Consider the following 22,251-nt stretch of genomic DNA (forward strand, 5'->3'; position numbering starts at 1 on the left):
AGCCAATATACTAAGGGCATATCATACTAAATATATATCATTTTCTAGAAATGGGTATATAACTTTCCAGAACTGTATTGAATAAAAAAAACACAACACTAAAAAAGTATTTGAACATTTTAATGGCCCACAAACTCAGTAATACAAAAAAATAGTGCTTTTTAAAGTTTTCTGAAGCCAGGCTTAATCTCTGCTTTGGGCCCCATTCCACTTAGTGGCAAACAACTTTCTAATATCTTCCAAGAAAATCTGTTGATAATATTGTGTACTTTAGAAATAAACAGTGTCAAATTCAGGCTTTTTCTTCTTTACCTTTTTTTTTTTTTTTTTTTTCCTGTTGTAGAGGCTGTGTCCCTGTAGCTTTCATGACATTGTGCTATTTCATGAAGGACTATACCCATGCTCATTCTGTAGTAGCATCTTGTGAGAAATAAAATTACTCAACCATGAATGTTAGTCATTAGCCCCTCTTTGTATTGGCCCTTGTCAGTAGATCCATCATCTCTCTTGTGCTTTTGGTGATGCTCACCTGCATTTCTTTCTTTCTTTCTTTTTTTTTTTTTAAAGAGAGAGCAGGGGAAAGGGAGAGAGAGAATCTTTTTTTTTTTTAAGATTTTATTTATTTATTTGATAGACAGAGATCATAAACAGGCAGAGAGGGAGGAGGAAGCAGGCTTCCTGCCAAGCAGAGAGCCTGATGCGGGGCTCGATCCCAGGACCCTGGGATCATGACCTGAGCTGAAGGAAGAGGCTTTAACCCACTGAGCCACCCAGGCGCCCCTCACCTGCATTTCTTTAGCATGATTTACAAATCCAATTGAGTTACTGGCTTGTCATCAATACCTCCTGTCCGAAGGTAGTACCTTAGTACCTCCTGCACTAAGTATTCTAAGGGACAGTTCCCCAAGATATTTGAGGATACGAACAAGGCCTCTTTGTGTCTAACATCGCATGCAGTGGTCTTATTCTAGACTGAACTCAAGACATGTAGGGGAAGATGATCTTTTTGAGATCCAGAATTATGTTTTAAGAAAGAAAGAGTGATTTAATATGCTCCCAAAGACTTAGAAAACTTAAAAGCAAAGTAACTACAGCATTGGAGGTAAGTTGAATGTTCTTATTTATCATGAACATGTTAAAATAGAGCAAAGTGGAAACTTTAGTACATTAAGGTTGCCACTACTGGAGGCATGCACTTGAAATGCATGTTTCCTAAGAGTTAGAACCACTAGTGATAGGTTTAAGTGCAGATTTATCCTCCCACTCTCATTGCTACTACATCTTGATCTTAATCAGCTCCTTTTTTATTCACCCACACAAATACATCTTTAAAATGCTTTCCATTACAACCAAATCTTCATGATTAAGCCCTGTTTATAAAGAAATACAAATATTTTCACTAGGAAATAAAGTGATGTTCAAATTTGCAGTTTTTTCCCATGGTTAATAGATTAAATAAGTACATAGTCCTCTATTATGATGTTTATGTATTTGATTCTAACCTATTTTTAAAGTAAAAAAAAAATAAAATCTTAGGAATGATCTCAATCCCACCTCTTACCTGCATGAATAATTTAAAAAAATATTCCTACCACATTATTAGTCAGGGTTCTAGGATACCTCTGGTCAAATTACCTTTTATAGTCCTGTAGTTTCTTAAAACTCATCTTATAATTTTTTTTTTTTTGATCTCAGGGAAAATCATGAATGAAGCTATGACTGTTAATTCTTGTTATCCAGGAAATAACATCATCATCTATGTGCAGTTTTCTCAGAAATACATTTCCTATTATAGCAAATGACATTTGCAAATATTACCAATTCCTAGAAAAAATGTTTATTCAAAAATTGTACTAGCTAGATTTTTATTTTTGTTATTAATTAGCTTTGAATACACCTTGAAAGAGATAAGGGAACTGGAATTAGACATTATTGCTACCAATCATTTCTGTCTCAGGGAAGAAGATTTTAAGAACAAAACAGCTTTCTTCTTTTGAAAGCAGATTTTTTATTTGAGACAAAACCAGAATCTACCTGGTCATCTATAGCTAATATAGTACGGTAATATTTGAACTTCACATTATATTTTTTTAGCCACTGAATTCATTCTTATATTGTATTCTTATATCTGTATTCTGATATTTCTACCTCATTGCTTATAAAAACAAATAAACAAAACAAAATTGGACCTGGATTACTGAAGCTGTTCTGATTTGGGCAAGCACTTCCTTATATTCAATTTCTGAGAACATTTTATTTTTAGAGCTCAAAATATTTAATACTTTTGTCATCTGATAGCTATCTTCCTATGATACACACTTGCATAGGTTTGCCTATATTCTCTTTGGAGCAACAGAGGAAACACACATTATTTTCTATGTGTGTTTCTATACACTACCACTTCTATAAAACTACCTCCTGGCTACTCTCTGAGTTTTCTCCTTTGCCAGATTGCTATTTCTTTGTTTTTCAATCTTATCTGAAACATTTGCAGGATCCTCACCATTTTCAGTAGTCCCTAGGTTGTTGACACTTCAGGAAATACTCGAAATTTAGATTAGTAGATAGACATGAAGTTAGACTTTTAAATGCAAATAAACATTTCAAAATACGTAAGAGTTTTTTATCTTTTCTATTAGTAAAGCTTTCACTTTTTTCTATTCCTATCAAAATAAAAAAATATACCTAAATGTCTTTGCACCTGTATGAGTAATCAATTGCCACTAATGCTGAGTAACCAGCCATTATAAACCTTATCAGCATAGAAAAATAAACATTGGTTAATTGCACATTTGGAGTAAGCTGAAGGGAGTGGGGAGATGATTCTGCTGATCAAGGCTGGACTTGATCAAAATTCTGGAGGTTGACTGGCTATTGGATGTTCTAGGTTGCTGGTGTGACCAGAACAGTCTGCTTTGCTCCCTAATTTATTTTCATTTGGGCTAAACCAGGATCTGTTTTGGCTATTCCTGGCATATTTACAAGAGTGTGGCAAACACACAAGAGCATAAAAAGGCAACTGCACATGTGTAAGCATTTTTCAAACCTTTTTATGTACATTTACTCACATCCCACTATCTAAAGAAGTTCATAGAGCTGTGCCTAGAATCAGGATGACAGAACACTATAAAGTTACATAGCAGTGGCAGAGAAGACAGAGAAAGGTGAACATTTGAGGCCAATTTTGCAGTCTATATATAAATGCTTACATCAGAAGGCACTAAGAGAGTCTGTGCATTCATCTCCGTACCAGCAGCACTGGAAAATTTAAAAGAATAAAGCATGTTTTCTACAACCAAACAAGTTCATATTTATTGTTTAAGGTGATGATAGATTTCAGATACTGATTTTTGCTATTTTCATAAGCCATTGACATATTACATGTCTGTCAAGAGTTAACCTAAATTTCAGCTTGGTTGCAATTTTACCATAAGGCATTATGATGGAGGGGTGGGGTGGGTGGGAATGAAGCAAAACTACCAGGTGTTTGGTTAAACCCAGAGTCGAAAAACCAAACATAGGTCTAAAAACTATCCCATAAAGAGTTAATGACCATGAAATTATGTTAAATATCTTTCGAATGGTTCTGAATCTGTTCCTGGTTATTTAGATTTTTAGGCCAACAGTGTAATAATATTTATGAGATAAATCTAGAAGCATGACTTCTACCCTCCTTCATTCCCCCCTTTTCTCCCTCCCTCCCTCCTGCCACCCCACCTTGTGGTTTCAGGAGGAAGTCAGTCACCATTCTGTCAAGGTGATGAGCAAGTTGGCCAATAAGCTAAAAAGATGGGTTACACCCCAGGGTTTCAGGAATCTCAGTGATTGTTGTTGTGTCTCTAAATATGGAGGTAGGCATCTAGGTTTTATTGTTAATCTCAAATTAAAAGTAAATAATATCTCATTCTTCTCACATTAGGAATAAATAATACATCATAGACCAAGTGTTTCATCTCAAAGGGGAACATACTTGTAAAATTAGCACCACTTTTAGTCATCGTTCCAAAAGAACGCTTTGTTTTCCTAAACACTGTGAGAGATGTACACATCTTTGGATGCCTGAGGATGACCTCAAAATATGGGAAATATAAAATTCTGCCCTGAACACTATTTGAAAGAAGGTGGATCTAATACAAGTGACAATCGATGTCAAGTAGTCAAATATGGATTATAAATAAAAGTCCTTGGCAATAATGCCTTTGAATGGTGATTTTTTTTGATGTGTCATTTTTATATTGTTTAAACTTTATTTTAATTTGTAGATGATTTGAACATGCCTTGCTATTGATATTTACCTAGAATATATAGCATATAGGAATTTTAAATATACAATGCCCGGCCCTTTAAAATGCTATATTTGTTCCGTAAGATGTTTCAAAGATTAACATTAATTAAAATCCATGTATCTACTAAATATAAACAATAGTAGCCACCTGAGTAGCTCCAAATTTACAGCAAAAACTTTGTAACTAAATATTTTTAATTAACTCTTATTTTGGGCATTATTTAGATAAAATAATGTGCTCAAGTTTTTAGTATTAGTTTGAGAAATTTTGACAAATATAGTTATTCATGTAATTGTCACCCAAATGAGTAAGTTGAATATTGACATGATCCCAGAAAGTTCTTTCATGAGTACTTGCAGTTATTCTCTACCACAAAAAAAGCCCCTCTGATTTCTGTTACTATCACTTAGACGTTTCATACATGTGAGGTACCTCAGCAGTGCAGTCAGTTGGATGTCTGACTCTTGGTGTTGGCTCAGGCCCTAATTTCAGCATCATGAGATTGGCCCACCTCAGGCTCTCTGCTCAGCATGGAGTCTGCTTGAGATTCTCTCTCCCTCTTTCTCTGCCCCTCCTGCTCATGCTCTCTCTCTCTCTCTCTAATGTGTAAATCTCTAAAAAAAAATCATAAAGGTGTGTACACTTTTGCATTTTGTGTTTTTCGGTCATATACTATTTTTTTTTAAAGATTTTATTTATTTATTTGACAGAGAGAGATCACAAGTAGACAAAGAGGCAGGCGGAGAGGGAGAGAGGGAAGCAGGCTCCCCGCTGAGCAAAGAGCCCGATGCGGGACTCGATCCCAGGACCCTGAGATCATGACCCGAGCCAAAGGCAGCGGCTTAACCCACTGAGCCACCCAGGCGCCCCCATATACTATTTTTTGAGGTTAACCTTTTTTCTTATATCAATAGTTCATTTGTATCATTAAGTAATATTTTAATTTATAAATATATCCCTATTTGTTAGCATTCACATGTTGATGAGTACATGGATTGTTTCCAATTTTCTCTATTATGAATAAATCTGTTATTAACATTCTTACACTAGCCTTCTGTGGACATATGTTTTCATTTCTCTCTTGCTAAATAAGTAACAGTGAATTATAACTCATACTTGAGTTATAAGAACTGCCAAATAATTTTTGAAATTGATATTTTATATTTCCAACAGGAAAATATGTATGCTCCAATTACTCCACATCATTGGCATTGTCAATTTTAAAAATTAGTGGGTATAAAGTGACATACCAGTTTGATTTCAATTTGATTTTCTCTAATGACTAACAAAGGAGATATTTATATGTTTGTGGTGCAACTACTTTGCCAACTATATGCATTGTAAATATTTTCCCTTAGGTTGCTATTGCCTTCTCATTATTTTAAAAAGATTTATTTATTTATTTTAGAGAGAGAGAACATGAGTGGGAGAAGGAGAAAGAATCTTAAGCAGACTTAAGCAGACAGCATAGAGCCCCATGCACGGATTGATCTTACAACTCTGAGATCACTACCTGAGCCAAAACCAAGAGTTAAACTCCCAGTTGACTGTGCCACCCAGGCAGCCCCCTTTTCATTTTTTTAAGTTAATTAATTAATGTTGTTATATTTATTTATTTATTTATTTATTTATTTCAGAGAGAAAGAGCAGGAGGATGGGCAGAGGGAGAGAGAGAGAGAGAGAGAATATCAAACAGGCTTCATGCTCAGCACAGGGTTCAACACCAAGCTCAGTCTCAGGACTGTGAGACCATGATCTGAGCTGAAATCAAGAGTTGGACACAAATGGCTTAGCCACCGAGATGTCAGCTTTACATTTCTTTAATAGGGTCTTTAAAACCAGAAATTTTTATTTTTTAAAAAAAGTTCAGTGTGTCATTTTTCAAATTATTTTTGAGTCCTAAGGAATCTTTGCTTATACCAAGGTTGCAAATATGACTTCAATTGGATATTTTTTCTGGAAAGTTTGATACTTTTTGTGTTTTGTTCTATGATATGTTTTGAGATAATTTTTGTGTTTCTATATTTGGTGTGTAGTAATAGTTCAAAAATTTTTTTCATATGGATATCTAGTTATCCTAACATAATTTTTTGAGAACATAATCTTTCCTGATTATATTACCTTGGCACCTGTGTCAAAAACCAATTGACCATATATGTTTAGGTCTATCTATATCTGGATAACCCACTCTGTTCTATTATTTATCTTTCCTTATGCAAATAAAAATACTCTTTACTGAGGTAGCTTTAAGGAAAAACTTGAGAAAAGTAGTATAGAGCCTCCTAGCATATTTACCCCCCTGAAACTTTTAGCTATATTAGCCCCCTGGGATTTCTGTAAAATTTTGAAGTTCTTTATCAGTATCTGCATAAAAGATTGCTGGGACTTCCATTTCTAGAGAAGGACAGGGAGTAACAACAGTTTTATTCTCTCATATGAACATGATCCTGCAAGGATGGGAAACAAATGAGGGGAACCTAGAGTTCCCAGATTATAGCCTTAAGAGTTTTCTCAGACAGTGGTATGGGGAGGAGAACACAAGGTGGAAACCAATGAGTTGAGGATTTGGAGCTGAAAATTTGGGAAGAATAGGGTGACTACAGTTCACAAGATAGAATATTGAGAGGGAAAGAGCTATACTGAGAGAATTCTGGAAATCTGCATAAAGCTCCCCATCTGCAGAGATGCTCAGCACTTTCCAGAACTGAGACTATATTTCCACATCAGGCAGACTGAAAAACTTCAAGTTTCATGAGGATTTGGGTAGAATCTGCAAAAGTGTCTTGGCTCAGTCGTGGGGGATAATTAGCTCTAGCCTGAGCGCTGCTGTCTTTATTCCCACTTAAAAACAAGACACAGAGTAAACAGTTTCCACATAACTGTGCCCCAGAATAACACTAAGGAATGTTTGTTGGAAAATAAAACTATCCAGTACACAATAAGATAAAATTCACAATGTCTGGAGGGGGGAGTCAAGATGGCGGAGAAGTAGCAGGCTGAGACTACTTCAGGTAGCAGGAGATCAGCTAGATAGCTTATCTAAAGATTGCAAACACCTACAAATCCAACGGGAGATCGAAGAGAAGAAGAACAGCAACTCTAGAAACAGAAAATAAACCATTTTCGGAAAGGTAGGACTGGCGGAGAAGTGAATCCAAAGCGATGGGAAGATAGACCGTGGGGGGAGGGGCCGGCTCCCGGCAAGCGGCGGAGCAACGGAGCACAAAATCGGGACTTTTAAAAGTCTGTTCCGCTGAGGGACATCGCTCCAGAGGCTTAACCGGGGTGAAGCCCACGCAGGGTCAGCGTGGCCTCAGGTCCTGCAGGGTCACAGAAGGATCGGGGGTGTCTGAGTGTCGCAGAGCTTACAGGTATTAGAACAGGGAAGCCGGCTACAGAGACAGAGCCGAGGAGTGAGCTCTAAGCTCGGGGTTACCTTGAACCGGTCGCAGGCTCAGTCAGCTCGGAGCGCGGCCGGAGGCAGGGTGATGGGAGTAAATCGGCGCTGTTCTCTGAGGGCGCACTGAGGAGTGGGGCCCCGGGCTCTCGGCTCCTCCGGGCCGGAGACCGGGAGGCCGCCATCTTCATTCCCGCCCTCCGGAACTCTACGGAAAGCGCTCAGGGAACAAAAGCTCCTGAAAGCAAACCCGAGCGGATTACTCAGCCCGGCCCCTGGTAAGGGCGGTGCAACTCTGCCCGGGGCAAAGACACTTGAGAATCACTACAACAGGCCCCTCCCCCAGAAGATCAACAAGAAACCCAGCCAGGACCAAGTTCAACTACCAAGGAGTGCAGTTTCAATACCAAGGAGAGCAGCGGAATTCCAAAGGAGGAGAAAGCAAAGCACGGAACGCATGGCTTTCTCCCCATGATTCTTTAGCCTTGCAGTTAATTTAATTTTTTTTCTGTTTCAATTTATTTTTCTTCTTCTGCTAAATTTTTTTAACTTTTACCCTTTCCTTTTTTAACGTTTTTTAACTAGTTTATCTAATATATATATTCTTTTTTTCCTTTTTATATTTTTTCTTTATTGGTTTTCTTTTTTTAATTGTTTCTTTCTTTCTTTTTTTTTCTTTTTTTTTCCTTCTTTTTTTCTTTCTTTTTTTTTTTTTTCTTTTTTCTTCTTTCTGAACCTCTTTTTATCCCCTTTCTCCCCCCTCACGATTTGGGATCTCTTCTGATTTGGCTAAAGCATATTTTCCTGGGGTTGTTGCCACCCTTTTAGTATTTCACTTGCTCCTTCATATACTCTTATCTGGACAAAATGACAAGGCGGAAAAATTCACCACAAAAAAAAGAACAAGAGGCAGTACCAAAGGCTAGGGACCTAAACAATACAGACATTGGTAATATGTCAGATCTAGAGTTCAGAATGATGATTCTCAAGGTTCTAGCCGGGCTCGAAAAAGGCATGGAAGATATTAGAGAAACCCTCTCAGGAGATATAAAAGCCCTTTCTGGAGAAATAAAAGAACTAAAAGCTAACCAAGTTGAAATCAAAAAAGCTATTAATGAGTTGCAATCAAAAATGGAGGCTCTCACTGCTAGGATAAATGAGGCAGAAGAAAGAATTAGTGATATAGAAGACCAAATGACAGAGAATAAAGAAGCTGAGCAAAAGAGGGACAAACAGCTACTGGACCATGAGGGGAGAATTCGAGAGATAAGTGACACCATAAGACGAAACAACATTAGAATAATTGGGATTCCAGAAGAAGAGGAAACAGAGAGGGGAGCAGAAGGTATATTGGAGAGAATTATTGGAGAGAATTTCCCCAATATGGCAAAGGGAACAAGCATCAAAATCCAGGAGGTTCAGAGAACTCCCCTCAAGATCAATAAGAATAGGTCCACACCCCGTCACCTAATAGTCAAATTTACAAGTCTTAGTGACAAAGAGAAGATCCTGAAAGCAGCCCGGGAAAAGAAGTCTGTAACATACAATGGTAAAAATATTAGATTGGCAGCAGACTTATCCACAGAGACCTGGCAGGCCAGAAAGAGCTGGCATGATATATTCAGAGCACTAAACGAGAAAAACATGCAGCCAAGAATACTATATCCAGCTAGGCTATCATTGAAAATAGAAGGAGAGATTAAAAGCTTCCAGGAAAAACAAAAACTGAAAGAATTTGCAAATACCAAACCAGCTCTACAGGAAATATTGAAAGGGGTCCTCTAAGTAAAGAGAGACCCTAAAAGTAGTAGATCAGAAAGAAACAGAGACAATATACAATAACAGTCACCTTACAGGCAATACAATGGCACTAAATTCATATCTCTCAATACTTACCCTGAATGTGAATGGGCTAAATGCCCCAAATCAAAAGACACAGGGTATCAGAATGGATAAAAAAACAAAACCCATCTATATGTTGCCTACAAGAAACTCATCTTAAACCTGAAGACACCTCCAGATTTAAAGTGAGGGGGTGGAAAAGAATTTACCATGCTAATGGACATCAGAAGAAAGCAGGAGTGGCAATCCTTATATCAGATCAATTAGATTTTAAGCCAAAGACTATAATAAGAGATGAGGAAGGACACTATATCATACTCAAAGGAACTGTCCAACAAGAAGATCTAACAATTTTAAATATCTATGCCCCTAACATGGGAGCAGCCAACTATATAAACCAATTAATAACAAAATCAAAGAAACACATCAACAGTAATACAATAATCGTAGGGGACTTTAACACTCCCCTCACTGAAATGGACAGATCATCCAAGCAAAAGATCAACAAGGAAATCAAGGCCTTAAATGACACACTGGACCAGATGGACATCACAGATATATTCAGAACATTTCATCCCAAAGCAACAGAATACACATTCTTCTCTAGTGCACATGGAACATTCTCCAGAATAGATCATATTCTTGGTCCTAAATCAGGTCTCAACCAGTATCAAAAGGTTGGAATCACTCCCTGCATATTTTCAGACCACAATGCTCTGAAGCTAGAACTCAATCACAAGAGGAAATTTGGAAAGAACCCAAATACATGGAGACTAAACAGCATCCTTCTAAAGAATGAATGGGCCAACCAGGAAATTAAAGAAGAGTTGAAAAAATTCATGGAAACAAATGATAATGAAAACACAACGGTTCAAAATCTGTGGGACACGACAAAGGCAGTCCTGAGAGGAAAATATATAGCGGTACAAGCCTTTCTCAAGAAACAAGAAAGGTCTCAGGTACACAACCTAACCCTACACCTAAAAGAGCTAGAGAAAGAACAAGAAAGAAACCCTAAACCCAGCAGGAGAAGAGAAATCATAAAGATCAGAGCAGAGATCAATGAAATAGAAACCAAAAAAACAGTAGAACAAATCAACGAAACTAGGAGCTGGTTCTTTGAAAGAATTAATAAGATCGATAAACCCCTGGCCAGACTTATCAAAAAGAAAAGAGAAAGGACCCAAATAAATAAAATCATGAATGAAAGAGGAGAGATCACAACGAACACCAAAGAAATACAGACAATTATAAGAACATACTATGAGCAACTCTACGCCAACAAATTTGACAATCTGGAAGAAATGGATGCATTCCTAGAGACATATAAACTACCACAACTGAACCAGGAAGAAATAGAAAGCCTGAACAGACCCATAACCAGTAAGGAGATTGAAACAGTCATCAAAAATCTCCAAACAAATGAAAGCCCAGGGCCAGATGGCTTCCCGGGGGAATTCTACCAAACATTTAAAGAAGAACTAATTCCTATTCTCCTGAAACTGTTCCAAAAAATAGAAATGGAAGGAAAACTTCCAAACTCATTTTATGAGGCCAGCATCACCTTGATCCCAAAACCAGACAAGGATCCCATCAAAAAAGAGAACTACAGGCCAATATCCTTGATGAACACAGATGCAAAAATTCTCGCCAAAATACTAGCCAATAGGATTCAACAGTACATTAAAAGGATTATCCACCACGACCAAGTGGGATTTATTCCAGGGCTGCAAGGTTGGTTCAACATCCGCAAATCAATCAATGTGATACAACACATTAATAAAAGAAAGAACAAGAACCATATGATACTCTCCATAGATGCTGAAAAAGCATTTGACAAAGTACAGCATCCCTTCCCGATCAAAACTCTTCAAAGTGTAGGGATAGAGGGCACATACCTCAATATTATCAAAGCCATCTATGAAAAACCCACCGCAAATATCATTCTCAATGGAGAAAAACTGAAAGCTTTTCCGCTAAGGTCGGGAACACGGCAGGGATGTCCGTTATCACCACTGCTATTCAACATAGTACTAGAAGTCCTAGCCTCAGCAATCAGACAACAAAAGGAAATTAAAGGCATCCAAATTGGCAAAGAAGAAGTCAAACTATCACTCTTCGCAGATGATATGATACTATATGTGGAAAACCCAAAAGACTCCACTCCAAAACTGCTAGAACTTGTACAGGAATTCAGTAAAGTGTCAGGATATAAAATCAATGCACAGAAATCAGTTGCATTTCTCTACACCAACAACAAGACAGAAGAAAGAGAAATTAAGGAGTCAATCCCATTTACAATTGCACCCAAAACTATAAGATACCTAGGAATAAAGCTAACCAAAGAGACTAAGAATGTATACACAGAAAACTATAAAGTACTCATGAAAGAAATTGAGGAAGACGCAAAGAAATGGAAAAATGTTCCATGCTCCTGGATTGGAAGAATAAATATTGTGAAAATGACTATGCTACCTAAAGCAGTCTACACATTTAATGCAATTCCTATCAAAGTACCATCCATTTTTTTCAAAGAAATGGAACAAATAATCCTAAAATTTATATGGAACCAGAAAAGACCTCGAATAGCCAAAGCAATATTGAAAAAGAAAGCCAAAGTTGGTGGCATCACAATTCCGGACTTCAAGCTCTATTACAAAGCTGTCATCATCAAGACAGCATGGTACTGGCACAAAAACAGACACATAGATCAATGGAACAGAATAGAGAGCCCAGAAATAGACCCTCAACTCTATGGTCAACTAATCTTCGACAAAGCAGGAAAGAATATCCAATGGAAAAAAGACAGCCTCTTCAACAAATGGTGTTGGGAAAATTGGACAGCCACATGCAGAAAAATGAAATTGGATCATTTCCTTACACCACACACGAAAATAGACTCAAAATGGATGAAGGATCTCAATGTGAGAAAGGAATCCATCCAAATCCTTGAGGAGAACACAGGCAGCAACCTCTTCGACCTCAGCCGCAGCAACATCTTCCTAGGAACATCGCCAAAGGCAAGGGAAGCAAGGGCAAAAATGAACTATTGGGATTTTATCAAGATCAAAAGCTTTTGCACAGCAAAGGAAACCGTTAACAAAACCAAAAGACAACTGACAGAATGGGAGAAGATATTTGCAAAGGACATATCAGATAAAGGGTAGTGTCCAAAATCTATAAAGAACTTAGCAAACTCAATACCCAAAGAACAAATAATCCAATCAAGAAATGGGCAGAGGACATGAACAGACATTTCTGCAAAGAAGACATCCAGATGGCCAACAGACACATGAAAAAGTGCTCCACATCACTCTGCATCAGGGAAATACAAATCAAAACCACAATGAGATACCACCTCACACCAGTCAGAATGGCTAAAATGAACAAGTCAGGAAATGACAGATGCTGGCGAGGATGCGGAGAAAGGGGAACCCTCCTACACTGTTGGTGAAAATGCAAGCTGGTGCAACCCCTCTGGAAAACAGCATGGAGGTTCCTCAAAATGTTGAAAATAGAACTACCCTATGACCCAGCAGTTGCACTGCTGGGTATTTACCCTAAAGATACAAACGTAGTGATCCGAAGGGGCACGTGCACCCGAATGTTTATAGCAGCAATGTCTACAATAGCCAAACTATGGAAAGAACCTAGATGTCCATCAACAGACGAATGGATAAAGAAGAGGTGGTATATATACACAAAGGAATACTATGCAGCCATCAAAAGAAATGAAATCTTGCCATTTGCGACGACGTGGATGGAACTAGAGGGTATCATGCTTAGCGAAATAAGTCAATCGGAGAAAGACAACTATCATATGATCTCCCTGATATGAGGGAGAGGAGATGCAACATGGGGGGTTAAGGGGGTAGGAGAAGAGTAAATGAAACAAGGGGATTGGGAGGGAGACAAACCATAAGTGACTCTTAATCTCACAAAACAAACTGAGGGTTAATGGGGGGAGGGGTTTGGGGGTGGTGGGTTATGGACATTGGGGAGGGTATGTGCTATGATGAGTGCTGTGAAGTGTGTAAACCTGGCGATTCACAGACCTGTACCCCTGGGGATAAAAATATATGTTTATAAAAACTAAAACTAAAAAAAAAAAAAAAAAATTCACAATGGCTAACATCTGAAAAAAACTGGCAAGGCACATAAAGAAGCAGGAAAAATGTACTTCCATAATGGAGATAAAAGACAATCAATTAAAATAGACCTAGAACTGATGCCTATTTTATAATTAGCAGAAAGGGCATTAAAACCATTATTATGACTGCATTTCAGATGTTCAAAAAAAACATGTTGACATAAATAAGACATAAAATTCAAATAAAAAATTCAGAGATAAAATCTACAAGTGTATGATGAAAAATACATTAGATGAGATTAAAGTCTGATTAGATACTGAAGAAACTACTGAATTTGAAGTCCTTGTAATAGAAGTCATCTACAATGAAACATGAAAAGAAAATAAATAATGAAGAAGCATCAGTGAGAAATGGATAAACCTTACTCAGCTTAATGTAGGTTTAAGTGAAGTATCTGAAAGAAAAGGACAGAAAAACTGTTTGAAAAAGCAATGGCTAAAAATTTCCAAATTTGATAAAACATGAAAAAAAAATTACACCAGGTCTGAATTAAATTACTTGACACCAGTGATAAAAGGGAGAATTAAAAGCTTCCAGAGTAAAAGTCAGTCTGATTCTAAGGAACAAAGACAAGGATGACAACTGATTTCAGACAAAATGATGCAAGATGAGAGACTAAGAATCAACATATTTAAAGTACTAAGACGTACTGTCTACAAGCAATTTTATACCAAGCACAAATGTCTTTATAAGAGAAAGTGAAGTACTCTTTTGGGCATACAAAAGTTGAAAGAATTTATCAACAGCATATCCATATTAAAATATTTAATGAAGTTCTTCAGGAAGAAGGAAAATAATGCCACATGAAGGTCTGGATCTATACAAAGGATGATGATCAGTAGAAATAGTAATCATATGCATGGATCTAGGCTTTTTTCTTTTCATTTAAATCTCATTAAGAGATGATTGGCAACTCAAAATAATAACAGATTTGGGGTTTATAAATATATGAAAGTAAAAGATATGGCCACAGTAGAACACAAAGTAGAAACGGAGAAATGCTATTTAAGAACTAGTATAGAGTATACTGTTTTAATATTCTTATACTTGAAATGGTTAATATCAGTTAAAGATAGATTGTGATATATTAAAAATGGATAATGTTGATTCAGAAGCAATCAATAAAATCATGCACACACAGTTTTAGGTAGTAACCCAACAGGTAATAACAGGAGGTAAATAACAATAATAAAAAAGATAGTGCAAGACAAACCAGAAAAAAAAAGAAAAGGAAAAGTGGAACAATAAAACAGAGAGAATCAATAGAGAATATATAGCAGAATATTAGATATATACTTAGCCATATCAATAACCAGGCTAAATGTAAATGGTTTAAACATAAAGATCAAGAGCTTGTTAGATTGGATAAAAAGTACTCATAACTATGTGCTACCTACAAAAAAATAAACTTCAAATGTATATGCAAGTAGGTTAATAATAAAACAACAGAAAACAAAATATGCTAAACAGTAAAAAATATATTGTTGATGGTTATATTAATATATATTCATATATCTCTAATGAGATAAAGTTTGAGAAGATTAACAGATTTGGAGATGTTGATAGGATGAAGAGTGTGTTGAATGAAATAAAATAATACATAGAGGGTCAGAGGGAGCTGAAATAAAAAAATACAGAAGGAATATTTTTACTCTTAAAGACATTGATACATGACTGCATGGTATTTAATTTTATCTAAAATTTAGCAATGTAAAACAGTCCATTTGAAATTTAAATAACTGCCTTTGAAGAAAACTGAGTTTTCATATCTGTCCTCTTTAGAGCCTTCAAAGAAAAGAAAGGTTGGGAATGTACATGTTTTACTCCCTTTGCTCATTAATTTTTAAAGTCCTATCTTTGAAACACCTGCCTTACAATGATGTTTCACCTGATTGGTTATGGCAGACACATTGCTGTCATGTCACTAAACATGATGCTTCAGAAAGTTGATTAATTTTGAATACTTGGTTAGAAATGAGAAAACATTGGTAGGTTGATTTTAGGATGAAGAGTCTATGTGAAATTAATAATGTAATCTGCAAGTTAAGGCAAAAATTTCCTATATGCAGCATTTATGTTAATCATAGAATCACTGGGGGGAATTTGCCCAAAAAGCATATTGGTAAAATAGCTAAATTATTTCAGACATCAGGGACATAAGAGTTAATGTTTCATTTATTTTCACCAAGCTGAAAAAAAATTACTTGTAAGACCATATTTGGAAAGTATTGGAAATATTACTTGACATATAAGTAATAGGTATTTAATAATTTTAGTTTTAACAATAATCTCACTTTTTTAAACAATAACACACAAAAAACACAATAACATTTCATAGGTTTCAATATTCTTTCCAAGTATATTCTTTGTGTAATCATCAGTATCAACTCAGAAGCTTAATTCCATTTATGTCTTAAAATGTGGAGCCTTCCCTTGTATGCTGTTAAATAGATATCATGAGAGAAGTCAGATTCATTAGCAGGAACTAGAAAGTTGCTTTGCATCATGGTGTTTAAAGTTCCATATTGTGTGGAAAGGGGTGAAAGAAAAAAAGAATGAAGAAAGAAAAAAAGAACACACTCAATTTAAAGTGAATAGGAGATCAGGAAGGAAAAAAAAGTGATTTGGTGCATTGATTCCTTTCCTATTCCAAAGTTGTCTTTTCTTTTTTTCATTCACATTTATCTTTTGTTTTATCCTTCATTCTTTAGATTTTGTAGACTAGGATTCAGAGATGGATATCCTTAATCAGTATATAAGATTCAGAAATCCTGTGTCTATAGCGCTAGGGTTTACACGTACACATTCAGTCAACTTTTTTGAGCCTCAGACAAAAAGGTTTTAGCTCCCTTCACTGGGACATTTGTCTTTGTTGTCAATATATGACAACACTCAGAAAATTCACTTTTTTTGTTGTTGTTGTTGTTGCCATTCACCGTAAAGGTAGTAGTATTATTTGAGAATAAAATATATGTAGTGTATAAAGTCTTAAACCAGTAAGGCCTAGTGCCCAATACCAACCAGAAGACTTCATGCAATAGTGTAAATATACCCTAAAATATGTCTCACAGGTTGTTAAGAAAGTTGACCTGATAACATGACAACTAGCCTGAATAGCATGTTTGATCCAAAAGCCTTACCAAGCTGAAACATGTTTATCTCATGCCCACTGTATTTTCTATTTGTTATTAGTGCTCTCTAGCCAAAGACTATCAGGCGCACACCTATAGTTACAGAAGTTGTGTTTATTACTCATCGCATTTAGTGAGAACGCATTCCAGGGTTAACAATGGGGTATGTTAGGTAGGACTTAGGAATTTAGTCTTGGTAAGGGGATTTTGGGCACAATCTGATGAAGCTGGGGTTCACTCTGAATTGGGAGCTTTCAGAAAGGAGAGAAAATTTAATGTGGAATATCTCAACAAATTTTATCTGTAGATGGAGCAGACTAGAGCAAAGCTAAATCCTCAATTGATAAATAAGCAACAGTCTCTCCTATTAGCTAGAGTGGGAGTGTTAGGAATTTTGTGGGTTGAACAGTGTTCATGTTCTGTCTGTGTTCAAGCATAATAGTGGGATGTTCTCGTTTTTGTCTTGATCCATCACGGTCACAGAGGGCCCTTGTCTGATGTTGATGTTTTGTGAAATTTTTTATGTTCAGCAGGGGAACACCAGTTCTTAGCAGTGATGCTAAGTCAAAGCCTGAATGTTAGGGGCTGTTTTTCTTTCTCATTGTAAACACAGAGTCTCTTTCTTAGTGCCCTGGAACTTAGTGTACCATTATTATTTTTTTTTTCTTCATAACAATGGAAGGACATATATTATATCTTATCTCTTCATTTTAAGCTTAGCTTCATGATAGGCACTCAATAAGTAATAGATAAATAAAAATGAGTTAATAAATAAGTATTGAAACAGACACATAAATCAGAAGTTAGACTAAAATGAGTTGAGAAGGGAAAAGGATGAGGAATTAACACAAACACGTTGGTGCTAAAAAGTCACCGACTTTGCAAAGTTAATTGAAAAGAGAATAATAATGATTATAACAAATAATTAACATTTCTAGGCTCTCGGCTGCATTATCTATTCAATTCCTCAACAACCATTTCAAACTTAGTGTCACCACTTTTTCTTCAAATTATGCTTTTATTTTCTCTTTACCATTTCCATCATGTGGATTTTTCTTTCTTGACTGGACCTTTTGGAAAATTCCTATTCATGTTAAAAATCAAGATTTACTGAATGCTTCTAATTTTCCATCATTCTAATAAGCCCTTTACATGGATTTTTCTCATTTAATCTTCAAAACAACCCTGTGAGGAAAACACTTTTATATTTCCATTTTACAGAGGAGGAAATTAAGGCCTAGTGTGGATAAATACCTTGCCTATGTATATCACAATCAGGTAGTGAAGCTTGTACTTGAACCCATACTTTTCACTATAAGCTGTATTATTCACTTCAGGTGCCAGCTCACATATTTTCTCTGTAAATCCTTTCATATTCCCCATCTGCCCTTACAGTAAGAGTCATTATCTTTCTTAACCCCAGAACATACATATACACTTCTACTGTAGAATCTGAATACTTGGATTGTTGTCAAAATGTCCATATAACCCCTGTGTGGAATAGATAGATTTAAGCCTTCTTTTTTTTTTTTTTTTTTTTTTTTAACTTAAGCCTCTTGATGCAGCTGTGGTATCTTACTCATATTCAAGTCCATTATTAGCTCATGGTAGATAGTAAGCCTTATTGAATGAGTACTAAATAAAGAGATGACTTACAAGAAAAACAAATATAGTACTTTGGTTACTAACATGATGGTTATCATATATTTATTTTCTCTTTTGTAAACAAAGTGGTGAAATACTAGAGAAAATCTTGTCTCCTATAAGAGTTCTGATATAAGGGCATCTGGGTGGCTCAGTCAGTTAAGTGGTTGCCTTTGGTTCAGGCCATGATCCCAGGGTCCTCGAATAGAGCCTCACACTGGGCTCCATGCTTAGTGCGGAGCCTGCTTCTGCCTCTCCCAATGCCTCTCTCTCTCTCCCTCTACCTCTCTCTCACTCGTGCCCTCTCAAATAAATAAAATCTTTAAAAAAAGAAGAAATGGTGTGTTAAGAATTTCTAAAGTACATGAATATCATAATGTATAGTATATTAACATTATATTTATATATAAATATATAAATTTATTTTAACTAATTGATTAATTTATATATTATGTAACATATAATATATAAATTGTTAATTTATATATTGTATTTCTATATGTATAAATTTTTAAATTTATATATTATAATACATATTATATTATATTTAGTTTTAAAATGTTCATTTATCTTACTATTTGAGGAATTTTTAGTACATGAATTTTCTTCATAAATAATGTAAAATTTATGGAAAAAATTATATGAGGCATCCAAAGTTGCAGTGTCAAATTGCTTTAAATTGCTTTAAAACATTTGTGAGTAGATAGGCAACCCACTATGTTCTTGGAGTTTTCATCTACTGACCAGTGTACATTATTATGTAGGGAGAGGATTAGGCATGACATAGAAATATCACTCTTTTCAGTAACTCTTCTCAAAGCCTTAGACATTTTCAAACACTAAATCACCTGGAAAGTGGAAAACCAATTTTTCTCTCAGGTGACAGCCAAGTAACTTCTCTAACATGTTCAGAAATCAATATAGAATTTATCATTCGGTATACAGAGTTAATCTGTCTTTACTCACCTCCGAAAACTTCATCTTTACTTGCATGGTATTGGGTAGCTTAAAAAAAAAAAAAAAAGCCAAGGGACCAGAATTTCCACAAAGCAATCTTATATGACTCTATAGATTCTAAATAGAAGGGCAGAAGACACGAGTAGACATTTTTGCACAGAGGACACACAGATGGCTAATAGACACAGGAAAAGATGCTCAAAATTGCTCATCATCAGGGACATACAAATCAAAAACCACAATGAGATATCACCTCACACCTTGTCAGAATGGCTAAAAATAACAACACAAGAAACAACAGATGTTGGTGAGGATGCAGAGAAAGGGGAACTCTCTCACATTATTGGTGGGAATGCAAACTAACACAGTTATGCTGGAAAACAGTACAAAAGTTTCTCAAAAAGTTAAAAATAGAATTACTTTATGACCTAGCAATTGCACTACTAGGTATAGAATACAAAAGAATACAGAATACAAAAGAATATAGAATATAAAAAGAATACAAAAATACTGATTTGAAGAGGCACATGCACCCTGATATTTATAGCAGCATTTTCAACAATAGCCAAATTATGGAAAGAGCCCAAATGTCCACCAACTGATGAATAGAGAAAGAAGGAGTGGTAGATATCTATGATGGAATGTTACTCAGCCATCAAAAAGAATGAAATTTTGCCATTTGCAATGACATGGATAGAGTTAGAGTGTATTATGTTAAGTGAAACAAGTCAGTCAAAGACAAATACCATATGATTTCACTCATATGTGGAATTTAAGAAAGAAAACAGATGAACATAAAGGTAAGAAAAAAAATGGGAGGCAAACTAAAGAGACTCTCAACTATAGAGAAGAAACAGGGTTGCTGGAGGGGAGGTGGGTGCAGGAATGGGCTAGATGGGTGATGGGTAGTAGGGACATCACTTGTGATGAATGCTGAGTGTTATGTACAAGTAAGGAATCACTAAATACTACTCCTGAAACTAATATTATGCTATATGTTAACTAACTAGAATTTAAATAAAAACTTGAAATATTTTTTAAAAAGATTATAAAATAGAAGTTCTAAAATCTGACTTCTACCAAATCATCTAGAAAGATTTAAAATACATATTCTGGGGTGTCTTCCTGTACCTAAAGTAAGATAATCATTGAAGAGAGCATCGAAGAGTTGTAGATAATTTTCTCCATCTAAGTATTCCAGGCTGTTCTGCACAAATATCCTTTGAGTACTACTGTAACTCACTTAGGAGAGAAAACAAATGAGAAATCAAAAGAGCCATTGCTATAATAGTCAACTACACTTCCTTCCTGGTGTATGGAGTATTTTGATAAATTGAAGGAACTACTTAATGTTCTTAAATTTTTAGCCACAAAGAAGACATATGTCCTTATCTTCTATGCCTGAAACTGTTTGAATTTGTACTAAATTTGTTTCATCATTTCCCATCTAAACTTGTGTAAAAAAAAAAAAAAAGCAACAGGCTAAGTGGATATTTGGGTAGTCTAACTTCACTCAATTGTAAAGATGAGCAGAAAATTGATCAGAATTTCTAGAACAGTTCTGGGTCTATTTGGAAGTGGTGTTTTGATAAGTTTCTTGTTGGTTTTGTAGGGGGGTGAAGAGAAATGTCTTGATGGCACAATGCACCAGAAAGCAAAGGACGACTTTTCTTACACAAATCTTAACCATTCTGCTGATAAATTCCAAAGCAGGAGTCATCCATCATTGCTTCTGACCAATAGTTTGATGTGCCAAAGTCTCAATAATCAAAACTTTCTAAATTGCAATGCAGGGTAACTAAGATAAGGTCTATGGAAAACTGCTTTGTACTATCTAGAGTATACATATTTCAAATACCAAATATATAAATAAATAAAATAAAATTTTATAAAATTTTATTTTATAAAAAATTTATAAATATATAAAAATATATATTTTAACCAAAAGTCATGTATTAATCATGTGTGCTTGTTTTCCTTAATCAAATTATAGGTTATCTCTAAAATAATGTGATTTTGTTGGTGGAGTTAAAATTATTCAAGAAGGGAAATATTCCAAGAATTTATAAGCACAACTAGTTGTTAAAATTGGTAAAATAAACTATTTGTCAATAACTCTTATGCATTCATTAGAGCATCCTCTTTAAGAACATTTTCTGGGCAGCATTTCTACAGTCCATATTTTGGCTAATCTTTTTTCTTTTCCTATTTATTTATTTATTTAGAGTGTGTGAACTAAAGGTAGGGGTAGGGGCAGAGGGAGAGGGAGAGAGAGAATCTGAAGCAGGAACTATGTCCAGCATGGATCCCATTACAGGGCTTGATCTTATAACACTGAGAGCATGCATGACCTGTGCTTAAATCAAGAGTCAGATGCTTAACAGACAGTACCACCTAGGAGCCCCTTGGCTATTCTTTACAATGGAAACAAAAATCTTAAATACAGTGTGCAGCATCTCACAAGTTATTGTTTGATCAGTTTTCTATTTTTTTTATTTTCAAATATCAGTTTTCTAAGATTCATATTTCTTAATATTGAGTATATTTATTTACACTTTTAATATAAGTATCTATCCCTTAGATATGATATGATATTCTAAATATGATAGTCTAAGTTTATGTTTTGAGATTTAATATTTTTAAAAAATCTTCATTAGTTTGTTGACATTAAGCAAATTCATGACAGAAGAGGAATATGCCCAGCTCCATCTGGGTATTGTTCTAGAATGTAATGGGAGGGTTTGTGACTATTTACCTCTGTGACCTGCACTTGAGATATTTAATTGCCCTCTTCTGTCATATAGAAGACATCATCTTGTGTCAGTAAATTTTCCTATTCTGAA

At 35.5% G+C, this 22,251-nt stretch overlaps 1 pseudogene; it reads right to left on the reverse strand.

The window, feature by feature from the left end:
• The window catches only part of LOC111140832, a 30,270-nt pseudogene extending 12,080 nt beyond the window's left edge, over positions 1-18,190 (reverse strand).
• Positions 18,191-22,251: the final 4,061 nt, after the last annotated feature.

Source organism: Enhydra lutris, unplaced genomic scaffold (genome assembly GCF_002288905.1).
Source record: "Enhydra lutris kenyoni isolate GAN:26980312 unplaced genomic scaffold, ASM228890v2 scaffoldscaffold1, whole genome shotgun sequence".
NCBI classification, from domain to species: Eukaryota; Metazoa; Chordata; class Mammalia; order Carnivora; family Mustelidae; genus Enhydra; species Enhydra lutris.